Genomic DNA, 13909 nt, shown 5'->3' with positions numbered 1-13909 from the left:
CAATGGTAACTGTTAACCACTCTGAGGATGTACCATTAATAACAACCCTCTGCTTTCTATTACTGAGCCAGTTGTTAACCCAATTACACATTTTTCCCCCAGTCCCAGCATTTTCATTTTATATAACAACCTTTTATACAGAACAGTATCAAACGCCTTTGAAAAGTCTAGATACGCGACATCCACAGCCTTACCCAGGTCCGGTCTAGATATACCACAGCCTTACCCAGGTCCGGTCTAGATACACCACATCCACAGCCTTACCCAGGTCCGGTCTAGATACACCACATCCACAGCCTTACCCAGGTCCAGTCTAGACACGCCACATCCACAGCCTTACCCAGGTCGTCTAGATACGCCATATCCACAGCCTTACCCAGGTCCAGTCTAGATACACCACATCCACAGTCTTACCCAGGTCCGGTCTAGATACACCACATCCACAGTCTTACCCAGGTCCGGTCTAGATACACCACATCCACAGCATTACCCAGGTCCGGTCTAGATACGCCACATCCACAGCCTTACCCAGGTCCGGTCTAGATATACCACAGCCTTACCCAGGTCCGGTCTAGATACACCACATCCACAGCCTTACCCAGGTCCGGTCTAGATACACCACATCCACAGCCTTACCCAGGTCCAGTCTAGATACGCCACATCCACAGCCTTACCCAGGTCGTCTAGATACGCCATATCCACAGCCTTACCCAGGTCCAGTCTAGATACACCACATCCACAGTCTTACCCAGGTCCGGTCTAGATACACCACATCCACAGTCTTACCCAGGTCCGGTCTAGATACACCACATCCACAGCGTTACCCAGGTCCGGTCTAGATACGCCACATCCACAGCCTTACCCAGGTCCGGTCTAGATACGCCACATCCACAGCCTTACCCAGGTCCGGGTCTCGATACACCACATCCACAGCCTTACCCTGGTTCGGTCTAGATACGCCACAAACAAACTATGGACATGTGTCTTTTTCAGCCGTACTAACTATGTAACCACAGCCTTACCCAGGTCCAGTCCAGATACGCCACATCCAAAGCCTTACCCAGGTCCAGTCTAGATACACCACATCCATAGCCTTACCCAGGTCCAGTCTAGATACACTGCATCTACAGCCTTACCCAGGTCCAGTCTAGATACACCGCATCCACAGCTTTACCCAGGTCCAGTCTAGATACACCACAGCCTTACCCAGGTCCAGTCTAGATACACCACATCCACAGCCTAACCCAGGTCCAGTCTAGATACTCCACGGCCTTACCCAGGTCCAGTCTAGATGCACTACATCCACAGCCTTTCCTAGGTCCAGTCTAGATACACTACATCCACAGCCTTACCCAGGTCCAGTCTAGATAAACCACATTCACAGCCTTACCCAGGTCCAGTCTAGATACACCACATCCACAGCCTTACCCAGGTCCAGTCTAGATACACCACAGCCTTACCAGGTCCAGTCTAGATACACCACATCCACAGCCTAACCCAGGTCCAGTCTAGATACTCCACAGCCTTACCCAGGTGCAGTCTAGATACACCACATCCACAGCCTTACCCAGGTCCAGTCTAGATACACCACATCCACAGCCTTACCCAGGTCCAGTCTAGATAGACCACATCCACAGCCTTACCCAGGTCCAGTCTAGATACGCCACATCCACAGCCTTACCCAGGTCCAGTCTAGAACTTACCTCCTCATAGAAGCTAATCAGATTGTTTGACAGGACTGATCCCACACAAACCCATGTTGACGCTGCATTAACAGTTTATTTGCATTGAGATACTCTGGAATAGCATCTCTTAGAAAACCCTCAAAGGCTATGTTCACACGGAGTATTTTGCAGGAGGAATATCTGCCTCAAAATTCAGTTTGGAACTTTGAGGCAGATTTTCCTCTCCCTGCACGCCGATTTTCGCGCCGTTTTTCGCCTGCGGCCATTGAGCGCCGCGGGCATAAAACACAGTGAAATACGCTTTTTCTGCCTCCCATTGAAGTCAATGGGAGGTCAGAGGCGGAGACGCCCGAAGATAGGGCATGTCGCTTCTTTTTCCCGCGAGGCAGTTTTACTGCTCGCGGGAAAAAGACGCCGACGCCTCCCATTGAAATCAATGGGAGGCATTTTCGGGCCGTTTTTGCCGAGTTTTGCGACGCGGTTTCCGCGTCAAAAAACTCGGCAAAATACTCTGTGTGAACATAGCCAAATATTTTATCCACAATGGAGGTTAAACTTACAGGTCTATAGTTTCCAGGTTCACATTTTGACCCTTTTTTGAATATTGGCACCACATTTGTTATGTGCCAGACCTGTGGAACAGACCTTGTCATGATAGAATCTTTAACCGTTTGCCGGATGTATAAAACTCGCGCTATAGTGTATCTACGGCGCGGGTTTTAGCTGGCTGCCCAAACGATCGGTCAGCTGAATGTCCGGCGCCCAGCAGTCCGTGATCACTTATACACAGCGCTCAATGTGTATAAGTCCCGATGATCGTGTGACTGGTGACGTGATCGCCGGGATGCAGTCACTGGGAGGTTGCTGCTGGGTCTAACTAGATCCGGCACAGCCTTATAGGTGGGCTGCTGTGCAGTTACTGTGGAAAAATAAGGTGTAAATGTGAAAAAAAATACCTCAAAGGTATTTTTTGACCTTTGAATGACTGACCATTATAATAAAAAAATAAGTAAAATAAAGTGCAACAAAACTAAATAATAAATACACATAAAGTACCAACCCCAAAAAAATGTTCCCCATGCCAATCAATGTCGTAGTGCTAGCCTTAACCCAATTACCCTAAAATAGACATGTTACATATCAAAATTTACGGTAGACAATGACGATCACAAATAAAAGGTCCATCTTCGGGTAAAACTTTATTATTACCCGAAAAATTTAACTGAAATGTAAAAAAGCATATTTTTTTTACTAATGTTTACCAACTAAGCCTGAAAATTCTAAAATAGCAAAAAGCATGTGTATAAAAATGATAAACAAAAGGAAACCTGCATTGTCTACGAAAAAAATGTCACAAAGCCCAACTAATAAAAAAGTTATAGGCGTTGTACTAACACGAGTTAAAATGGCTAAACTGTTTCTGATCCTGAAGGCTTAAAATAGCCCGGTCCTGAACAGGTTACATTTCAGAAATAAGGCTCTGTCTATCACGGTACTTAAATCCTGCAGAACGCGTGGGTGTATACCATCCGGACCTGCCTTTTGTCTATTTTAGTGTCTTTAAGGCGGCGCTGCACTTCTTGCTGGGTTAAGCAGATGACATTTAATGAAGAATTTACTTTATCCCATATTATATCGTCTGATGTTGGATTTTCCTGTGTAAATACAGATGAAATATTTCAGATCTTGATATATTGAGCTTGGCGGCTTAATCATGCACCAGTCAGCACAAAAATCACGATGCCTAAGCAATTTTGCTATAAATGTCTGAAATTAGAATAAATCTTATTTTAATAAATACCTATAACTGTATGTGCAGACAAATCAAATCTCCCAAAAGGAAAAAATAATGACACCAAGTACAGTAAGTAACTTGCAAAAAATATAAATTCTTTATTACAATATACATAAGAACATGTTGGCCATCAGGACCTAAAAACCACAGACAATTAAAATATACAATGTGGAGAACATGAGGCTACTCAGAATGGCCTATATTCAACATTCAATAATATCGAACAGGGTCACTATGACAGTCATGCTATAAATGTACAGTACAAGGATAACCGACACCACAAAATGTGTCTCCAAAAAGCATGCTGAAACAGAGCAATGTAATACAGACCCTGTAAAAAATAGTATACACGGGAGACTGGTAGCTAACACTGAAATCTCAGTGTAAATAAAGTGGTATAGAGACCAGGGTATCACCAAAAATCAGAGTAGGTCCCAGAAGCCATACCAACCCGTGTATTGCATATCAAGCCAAAAATGAGCTCCACAGCAAGAGCCCCGACGCACGTTTCGCGGTAGCTTTTTCAAGGGGTACTTATTTTAATCCTGTAGGATAAGTTCAGATGTAACAGAATGACTGTGCAAAGTCTCCACATCCGGAAATCTGCCACAAATCCCTTTTTGTGGATTGTTAATAGATGAAAAAGCAATATACTCATCTTACCACCCCCCTGGCGCTGCTTCCCCGGTCTCTTGCTGGACGCTGTTTCCCCGGCCTCCAGCGATGACCTGACACGTGATGGCTACAGAAGAATCCTAAAAAAGAACTTCTCTTTTTGTTCCAAATGCAATATCAAAACTTAGACCACCCCTTGTAACACCTCTTGTACACGTCCGAGATCGGGCCGTGAAAACAGTCCGTGTGTTAGCCGGATTTCCCGGCCCAACTACGGTACAGGTGAACGGGACTCCTGGCATCATAGACGTTTATGATGCCAGGAGTCCCTGCCTCCCCACGGAACTGCTGTTTCGTACCGAACAAAATGATACAGTACGGAACAGCAGTTCCGTGGGGAGGCAGAAACTCCTGACATCATAAATGTCTATGATGTCAAGAGTCCCGTTAACCTGTACCATGGTCTGGCCGGGAAATCTGTCCGAGGTGTCATGTGCAAGAGGTGTTAGTGGGGTCCAACTATTAGAACAACAGCACTCTATGGGAAGAGAATCTGGATCTGGGTGTACTGTAAAGCCATATTTACACGGGCCAATGATCGGGCACATGAGCGTTTATATGAATGCTCGTTCCTGAGCGTGTGTAAACGGCAACCTCAGCCGAGCTTGTTCATCGGCTGATCGGAACATTTAAGCGGTCAAAAAGTGGGCAGCACATCTTCCTTTGTAAACAGGGAGATCCGCTGCCGGCATGATACAAATGCATGGAGACGGAGCCTTGTGTTAACCATCGTTCCTCCCCATAGATCACCGATCATAGCTCATTGAGAATGGAGTGAACGATCGCCGAGCTGTATCGCCGCTTGTTTTTCCAAGCTAGTTTCGGCCCGTGTAAAAGACCTTAAAAGGATTATGCCACCAATACAACTTATTCGTTGGACTATTTAGATGATCAAGGTTTTTTGTTTGTTTTTTTAAATAAAATGGTCACAGAGGGTTGTGTGCGAAAGTTTTTATTTCATGAAAAAAAATAATTCTTATGTCTGTGTTTTTTTTAATACTTTATTAGCGCCTTAGTAATGGCCGGTGTCTGATTGGCAATGTCCATTACTAATATGGGGCCTAGTGTTAGCCAGTAAAAAGGCTAGCACTAACCCCCCCATTATTACCCCAGTACCCACCGCCACCAAGGGTACCGGGAAGAGCTTGGTACGATCAAGTATTTGAACATCTGAAGTGATGGTTGGGCACTGGGGAGGCCACAATCTGGTACCGTCAGGATGGAAAGGGGCAAAAACCGTAGCCCTTCCAAACTTGGTAATGCTGGACTGTGGCTGTTTTATTGTATCTGGCTGGTTATGAAAAATGGGGGGGACCCAACATTGTATATTACAGAAAAATTTATAAAAACTACGTGGGCCCCCCCCCCCCAGTTTTTTGTATAACCAGCCAGATACAATAAAGCAGCGGGATAGCATCACCAGGGTGGGAAAAGCCTTGGTTTTTGTCTCTTCCCAGCTTACGGTTGCCCCAGAGGCCCAGCTATCACTTCAGATGGTTGGGTACTGGATCGTCCCCGACTCTTCCCGATATCCCTGGTGGCGGTGGGTACCGGGGTAATGATGGGGGGGGGGTTAGTGCTAGACTTTATACTGCCTAACACTAAACCCCGTCTTAGTAATGGGCGCTGTCACACTATCTACCTGGGCAGTGTGTGGCACTAATTACATGGGGCACTAAGTAAGGCATGCTTTTTTTACAGTACGAGTAGTGGTCAGCACATGTCCACTAGCCTATCCCTTTATATTAGAGCTTGTAATATAAGGGGCTAGGCTGGTGGAAACCTGCAGACCACTACTCGCAGCGCAAAAATCAGAGGGCAGCAGGGCGTGGCAAAAATAACTTGGTTTACAAGGTATGCATTTGGAAACCTCCCTTTAAAAATCCTGCGTTTGGGCCTGGTCATACACAGACCTCAGATCACACCCCCCCCCCACCCCCTTACATACATACAACTCAGATCAGACCCCCACCCCCACCCCTTTATATACATAGATCTCAGATCACACCCCCTACCCTCTTTTATAGACACAGCCCTCAGGTAAGACCCCCCTACCCTCTTTCATATACACAGACCTCAGATCAGACACCCACCCCCTCCATATACACAGATCCCAGACTAGACTCTATATACTCACCTCTCCTGATTCCGCTGCATTATACTCTGGACAAAACCCCTGTAGAGAACCAGCACTAGACACACACTACAGTAAAGTACTTACCATTGCTGCCCGCGATGCGATGCAATGATGTTCACGCTCTGTGACAAGGCGATTAGTAGTTTTTAGCTACAAAATTTATACTATTTTCTGGAACTACAAATCCTGCCTGCAAGGAATAGACACCAGAATCATGGGGGAGAGAACAGTAGGGCTAAGTTCCTAACTAACAACAAAAATATTATCAATAGGCCCTGGACTGTCTATCCATATAAGGTATGGGCCTCGATCGCATCACCGGGATTACCTATGATGCAATCAAAGGTAATCCCTGGAAGTCCCCCTCACGCTTTCCCTTTGAGTTCCGCGATCAGCATTGATCACAACATTTAAAGTGTTAACAGCAGGTATCAGAGGCTCCTCTGATCTCCGCCATTAGGTCCGGGCTGCGGCTGTATATACACCAGTGTAACGTCTGTGGCCGCGGTCTGTCGTTGTAACTTACCCCTTGATTACCGCAGCCATGGACGTCCTGCTGCTGTGCTGTGTCGTCCCCGTGTGAGGCGCCGGCACTCACTTCCGGGTTTCAAGCCTGTCTCCCGCGCGCTCGTGCCCACTCTTAAAGGGCCAGCGCGCGCACCTGAAAATCATCATCATCAACTCATGAACTCCTGGACTATAAGAGAGTCACTGCCCTTCTTATCCTCGCCTGAGCATTGTTGTTATTTCCCTTAGTCTGTCTTGAAAATGGTCTCCTAAGTGTCTTCCAGCCTCCCAGTGTTTCCCGTTCCTGTATCCTGTGCTATCTGTACCATCCTGGTCTACTGGCGTGCTGAGCTGTTGTCGTGTTGTGTTGCATCTCCACGCCTCTACTACTCTACACCTGATGTCTACCTGCTGCCTGGGCCCAGCCGAGCCTGCCTTGCTACTGTCTACACTGGCTCAGGTACTCTTTTCTGGACTATAGACTCTGTACCATACCTGTTTGGCCAGCTGCCATCCCGCTACGCGGTACGGCCCAGTGGGTCCACACCCCGCCTCGTGACAACTAGTATTTTGCGTGAGTATAGTACGGGTTTAGTGACAGTGGGTCCTGAGTGTCTCTGACACGCAGGATCGAGCTGTTACTGATCACATCTAAGGTCATAACTTACGTGTGATCGATAACAGGTGGATCCTGGTCACAGAACCCGTCAGTCCCGCTGACCTTATGGATTCAGGTCTCAGCTCTAGATACAGCTGCTCTGTATACAGTGATACAAAGCAGCTGTATCTAAAGAAGGAAAAATAATTATTAATAAAAAGTATTTAGAAAGTTGTACCAAACACACCGATAGACATAAGCTCTTTGAAAGGGCATGTAAAACATGATCTACCAACTGTGGATGCTGTTAAAATGAGATTTCTGTGGATAATTCCTCACTCCTAATACACTGAAATACAATACGGGGAAATAAAGCAAGTGGTCACATGGAGGCTTGTCAGTTCATCTTTATGTCCTCTAGATGGCAGTAATAGTGTGGGTTTAGTCACATGGCAGAAAGTGGAACTGCTGAAATGTCACTGCCTGAATATGACAACTGTTGCAAAGGGCGTTGGTGAGAAAGCTGATAGAAGCAATGAGGGTTACCAATAGGTTCCTGTTGCACGGTATATAGAAAATATATCATTTAGAACGTTTATATAACGGCAGAACTGGGAAAGATTTTTCGGACATAGACTGTCTAGAACAGTGTTACTAAAAAAGCAGGACAAGGACCCGGAACCCCCAGGGCAAAGTCAGAAAAGCTGCTCTCTTTTATCCATTATTATGGGGGCACTATGGTATCTCCAAAAGTTGTGGCGTATAGAGATCTATATATATATGGGTTTCTTTTATATGCCTCTGGTATATGCTCTCTCTCGAAAAAAATATTTTGACTTTTTTTTTTTAGTCCAGTTGGAGGTTTCTACACATTTGATGATAAGAATAGCACGACATACATCACAATTGTTGCTGTTATAAACGGATGCCACAATGCAGACGTGAACAGAGCCTTATACTTTTTCAGGGGCACAAAAAATATCAAACTTATGGCTCAAACAATAGTATTTTTGGATTTATAGAACCTGAAGGTGTAACTCTGGAGTGTATAGAGATACTGATTTGTGGGTTAGCTAAAATTTTTCGATCTAGACAGAAACGAAAGGGGGAATTAATCAATCGAATTTACAATGAATCGATTTTGACACATCATACTTGCGCAAAAAATTACGACTTCTCTTGTCTCTCGCCACTGTTGAAAAGTGGGCAGGTCATCGGGAGGGAGTAAGCCACCATCTTACAGCAGACAAGGTCGCAAATTTCAGAGCTCATAAGAGGTGTAGATTTTTTTTCCTGACAGAATATGCACCAAATTTATTAAGAGGTGTGCATCTCATTAATTTGCTGCATTTCACTCCGACGTACTTTAGTTTTAAGACTGGCATATGAAACACCAATCTTAAAGGGGTTGTCCACGCACGGACAACTTATGACCTATCCACAGGATAGATCATCAGTATATGACCAGTGAGGGTCCGACACCCGAACCCCGTATCGATCAGCCGATCTTGCTGCCTCGGGGAACCGGACGTCCATGCAGGGTCACGGAATAGCGGCCGAGCTGCAGTACTAATTTTTAAAGTGAATAGGAGCAGAGCTGCACTTCTGCAGCACAGCCGCTATGCAGTGGTCGGAGCCATCTGCTTTCGGCTCCAACTACTGCATACCTGTCACGATGGGTGTGTGGACCCACTGGGCCGTATCGGGATAGCAGCTGGCCAAACAGGATACCAGGGCAAAGTCAATAGTTCGAACAAGGGTACCTGTGGCAATACAAACAGTAGCGAAGGCAGGCTCGGATGGGACCTTGGCAGCAGGCAGACACCAGGCGTGGTGAAATATAGCAGGCATAGTATACGATACAGCACGACTCCAACTCTCTACGGCACAGGAACAAGGTAGCACGGGATAGAGGTAGCAGGAACGGGAACACTGGGAACTGGAAAACACTAAGGGACCAATTGCAAAGACTAATACGGGTAAACAAAACAAAGCTCAGGCAACGAAGGAAGGGGCAGGGCCCTTCTGATAGTCCCGGGTGATCATGGGAGCAATCAGTCAATCTAAAACGTGTGTGCTCTGGCCCATTAAGACCAGGAATGAGCTTGAGCTCGCACCCTAGTGGTCACTGCAGGACAGGATGGCCGCATGTGCTGGCATCTCTGGGGAGGAAGACGTCTTCATGTTGATAGGAGTCTGCGACCGCGGGCGTTACAGTACACTTCAGAAACATTCGGCGCCCGGAGGCAGCCTGAGAGGCTAATCGGTCCGGGGTCCGGGTGTCAGACCCACACCGATCATATACTGATGACCTATCCTGTTAGACTGAGATAATTCTGCAGCAAATCCGAACAAGAATACGCACCAGAGATTCGCACCAGTCGTTCGCATTTCCCTTTTGCGGAAAAAAGAACATTCACCTTATGAATCCCCTGGCGACACCTTCCTGGTCCCTCGTCATAGTCTGTTCACCCGGCTCCGGCGATTATGTGGCTGCAGTGGTCATGTGTCAAGACGATATAATTTCTGGAGGCCGGTAAACAGAGATGACAGGGGACCAGGGAAGCGTCACCACCGGAGCACCAGAAATTGGTAGAGGCAGATACTGCAACTCAGAATTTTGCTCCCGGTCCACAGGTAATCCATAGCAAAATTTGCAACACTGGGATTTGATTGCAGATTTTACCTCCCCGATTGAAGTTAATGGGTAAAATCCGCAACAAATCCGTGCTCATTCAGCGAAATGAATTGAATGTCATGTGTGGATCCAGCCTCACTGAGACAGTCACATTTATCAGTCTTACATTTCTAAAGAAATTCCTTGTATGGATATTATACATTCTAAATTGAGACGAATAGTTGACATAGTACGGATAATGAGGCGCATTTCCTATAATGAAACGCACGCAATTTGACTTTCATAGTTACCAGTTTGCTTCAAAACTACAACCCATATTAATGTTTAATGGACGTTCACGGACTCTTCCCCATGTCAACATATAACAGTTCTCTGTGAGCGGTCTTAGGACATTTATTCATGTTAGATTTCACTTCTCCACACAACCATCCAACTTCCTGAAATACTTCTATAATAAAATACTAGTCTGTCCTGTTACTTACCCAACATAGCTTAGACCTCGTTCACATCTGCGTTGGAGGCTCCGTTAGGCTGCGCTCTAGTCTCCGGTTAAATCACGGAGACCCCGACTAAGCGGATGGAACCTATTAAAGTCAATGAGTTCCCTCGGCTGCCATCGGTGTCCTTTGCTTCCGTTATTCCCTTGTTCTGTTCCTCTGACGGAGCAGGACAACGGAACACACCGACGCAGGTGTGAACATAGCCTTAGTATGTCCTCAAATATGGAAATTTTGCGATAAGAGGAATACAGCTACAAATATTGAGGAAGTACAGTAGACATCCTTGTGTCCCAGAATGTGATGGAATCAGGGTTTGGCAGGTAGCGCCGCTATCAGGGCAGTACAGGTGGTACTCCCCTCAGGGGCCTGGCAAAATAAGCAGCTTGCTGTGCAACCTGCCACCTGTCATCACTGAATTAAAACATAAAATACTTCTACCTGCAGCGACTAATAGGGTGAATTTCTGGGTATATCTTTTAGTTCTAATTTGATCAATTAAAATCAAGTGGTCAGAAATCTTGAAGGCACTTGATCACTCATCTGACCGGCTTCATCATGTCCTTGGTGGAAAATTGTCCCTGCATTTATACTCGTCGGTAATTTGTCTTAAACCATTCACCAAGATTGCATTAACCTTCTAGAGAAAGGTTATCGTAAAGGAGAAGCAACACTTCACAAGGATATTTTGACAATCAATGTCAAACTGGAACAGCCATCCCTAAACAGATCAATATTCTGGTTTAACAATAATTTTCACCTATATTTATAAAGGCAAATAATTGACGCCTCCTTGTAATTTGGATTGTTAGATTTGCCATCTACAAGGTTCATGCCCGTTATTGAATTACCCATTGTCGCCTTCAGTATGGGCATATGCCTCTTCTCCTCCAGTATGTCTCCATATTATATCTAAAAGTGTGAATACTTTTATTCTGGCTCCAAGTGGGACATTCGTGTGCATGCAGGCGCTATCTATGGTGGCACTGGCATGCTTTAAGTCCTTTCCTACTCCACTCTTCACCAGAACAAAGACTTTGAGTTTGTGATCAAACTTATCAGTGTTGTTGCCATCTTTTCGTTTTAATTTCAACCTCAAATCAAGCCTGTAACCCAACATTTTCAGTGGTTCCTCATTTCATCTGTACGCCAGTGACCTTCAACCTTGGCCAGTTCCTGTCTTCACCCAGTTGTCCTCTTCTGCCAAGCTGGTCACATCCATACCCCTGCATCTTCAGAACCTGTCTACATCACTTGTCTTCCAGAGAAGCAGTCTACAGGTCTTGTTTGCACTGGCTTTAATCCTAGTAATATTCTCTTGCCAGAGTTTCCTCTGTAGCTTTCCCAAGCTCATTAAAGACCCTTTTCCAAGGGCCAATTATCGGACAAGCAGGCGTTCATTTGAACGCTCGTTCCGGAACATTGCCCTGTGTAAACAGGGCAACGATCAGCCGATGAACGAGCCATCGCTCGCTTGTCGAACGAGTAACGATCGCTTCTCCTCAAACATAGCTCCTTGTGAAAGGAGCAAACGAGCGCCGATCAACGAGCTGTCTCGTTGATCAGCGCTCGTCTACACAGCCCATGTCGGGCCATGTAAGAGGACCCTAAGAATTACATTCTGTCATCACCTCTCAAGTTGAATAAATGCCTTGCAGGTCTCACTTTATTCTGTCACCTCCTGATCATACTCCTCCTACAACTGTCCAGCTCCTTCATTGGCAGCAGCTTCTGGCGTTTCACTTGCCAGTTCTCAATAAGAGAAAGTCTTAATAAATGGTCATATCTTTTGGCTGACCATGCGTCACAATTGTGTGGCAATGACCGCAGTCTGCGCCATCTATTTCCCCCTTCCCATTGGACATAAAAAATAAGTAAACTCACCTCACCGCTCCTCTGCTCCCCTCCAGGTCCCTCAGTATGCTACGGCTTATACAAGGTCCTGACGTCAAGCAGCGTCCGGGTGTTATATGCAACACAGCACTCAACGTCATCAGTTCTGCGTCACATACAACGTCCTGATGGGCCCTTTTGCAACTTTTCTATGCCAGTAAACTGGCATAGAAAGGTTAATAAATGTTCCTGGTTCCACTGACACTGCTATCTGCCGTGGATTTCACTCTGCGGGGTATAGCAAGGCAGAGGCCCACTGTCACTGAAACCGTCAGGTCCGTGGGACTGACGGATTCTGTGAATAGTGCTAGATACATTTACATCTGCAAGCAAGTTATCGTTGACACTGCTACTGTTAATATTCCTTTTTATTACTGTTACAAGTTAAATGGTACCTAAGCTTTCAGGTGACTTTCAGAATAAGCTGTCATATGTGGTTCTGGGCATTATATGACTTTTCGCACTGCCGGCTCTCTCTAATTCTCAGTTTGCCATCATGTCATATAACACTTACTAGGAAGCTGCTGCAGCATCTGTGTGTCTCTCTCACTCTGCTGCTGCTCACACATCCATTGACTTCTACAGGCAGCATGTAACCTGATATCTGATAGTCCGTCTCGTCTTGAGGAGATGGATTTAGCTGTAAATTAAAAGTAAGTGAACAGGAGGGGGGGGGGGGAGCCTGATAAGTGAAAAAAGAGGCATTATTTTTTAATAAGATATATTTCAAAGTTTCTTACATTCACTTGTACTATTGATTTATGCAAAGTTTGTTAAAAGTTAGTGACCATTTAAATTGAGAAAACCTTAAAGAGACTTTACCCCTTTTTCTAACAAGGATTTGCACTGGACTGCATATATCACCTAGTGGTCTTAGATTGTACTCTTGTTGCGTGTTGTGTAGTGTGTACGCTCACACCCTAGGGTGGTTGAATTAATTTCAAACATGGCAGACCTGTTGGTGATAAGAGAGATAAGATCGTTATACCCGCTGTTACCAAAGACGTAGGGAAGGGATGGAAAATAATATGGCTGGAGGATTAGACTACACAAGATTTGTTTGTAGTCTGTTACCATGGGAACACATAGGTCTGCATAGGAGCTGCAGAGACAAAAAAACACAAAAGGACATTTTAAATCAAGACTTTTTACAAGGCTACTTCATATCCGATGCAATGGGACAATAAAAAGAAAGTTGGTTGCCAAGGTACGCCCTAAATTGTTTTGAGTGCTGAGCCGCGCTACTGGCTTGTGTACAACGCACATGATGCAAAATTATATTCGTTCATAAATTCCACTGCAGGAATCTTTTGTGTTATTACATTACCAGCACAGAACAATATGAGCATTCTCCACAAAACCATTATGACTAATGAAAGCTCCGGACCAGTAATTGACAGATATCTTTTTATTGAGGACGGCTCAAATTATGGAGCACGCCCTTCTGATAAGATTTAATTAAAAATGATCTATATAACATAGGG

Source organism: Rhinoderma darwinii, chromosome 11 (genome assembly GCF_050947455.1).
Source record: "Rhinoderma darwinii isolate aRhiDar2 chromosome 11, aRhiDar2.hap1, whole genome shotgun sequence".
Classification (NCBI taxonomy): Eukaryota; Metazoa; Chordata; class Amphibia; order Anura; family Rhinodermatidae; genus Rhinoderma; species Rhinoderma darwinii.
Note: the sequence above shows the minus strand (reverse complement) of the source record.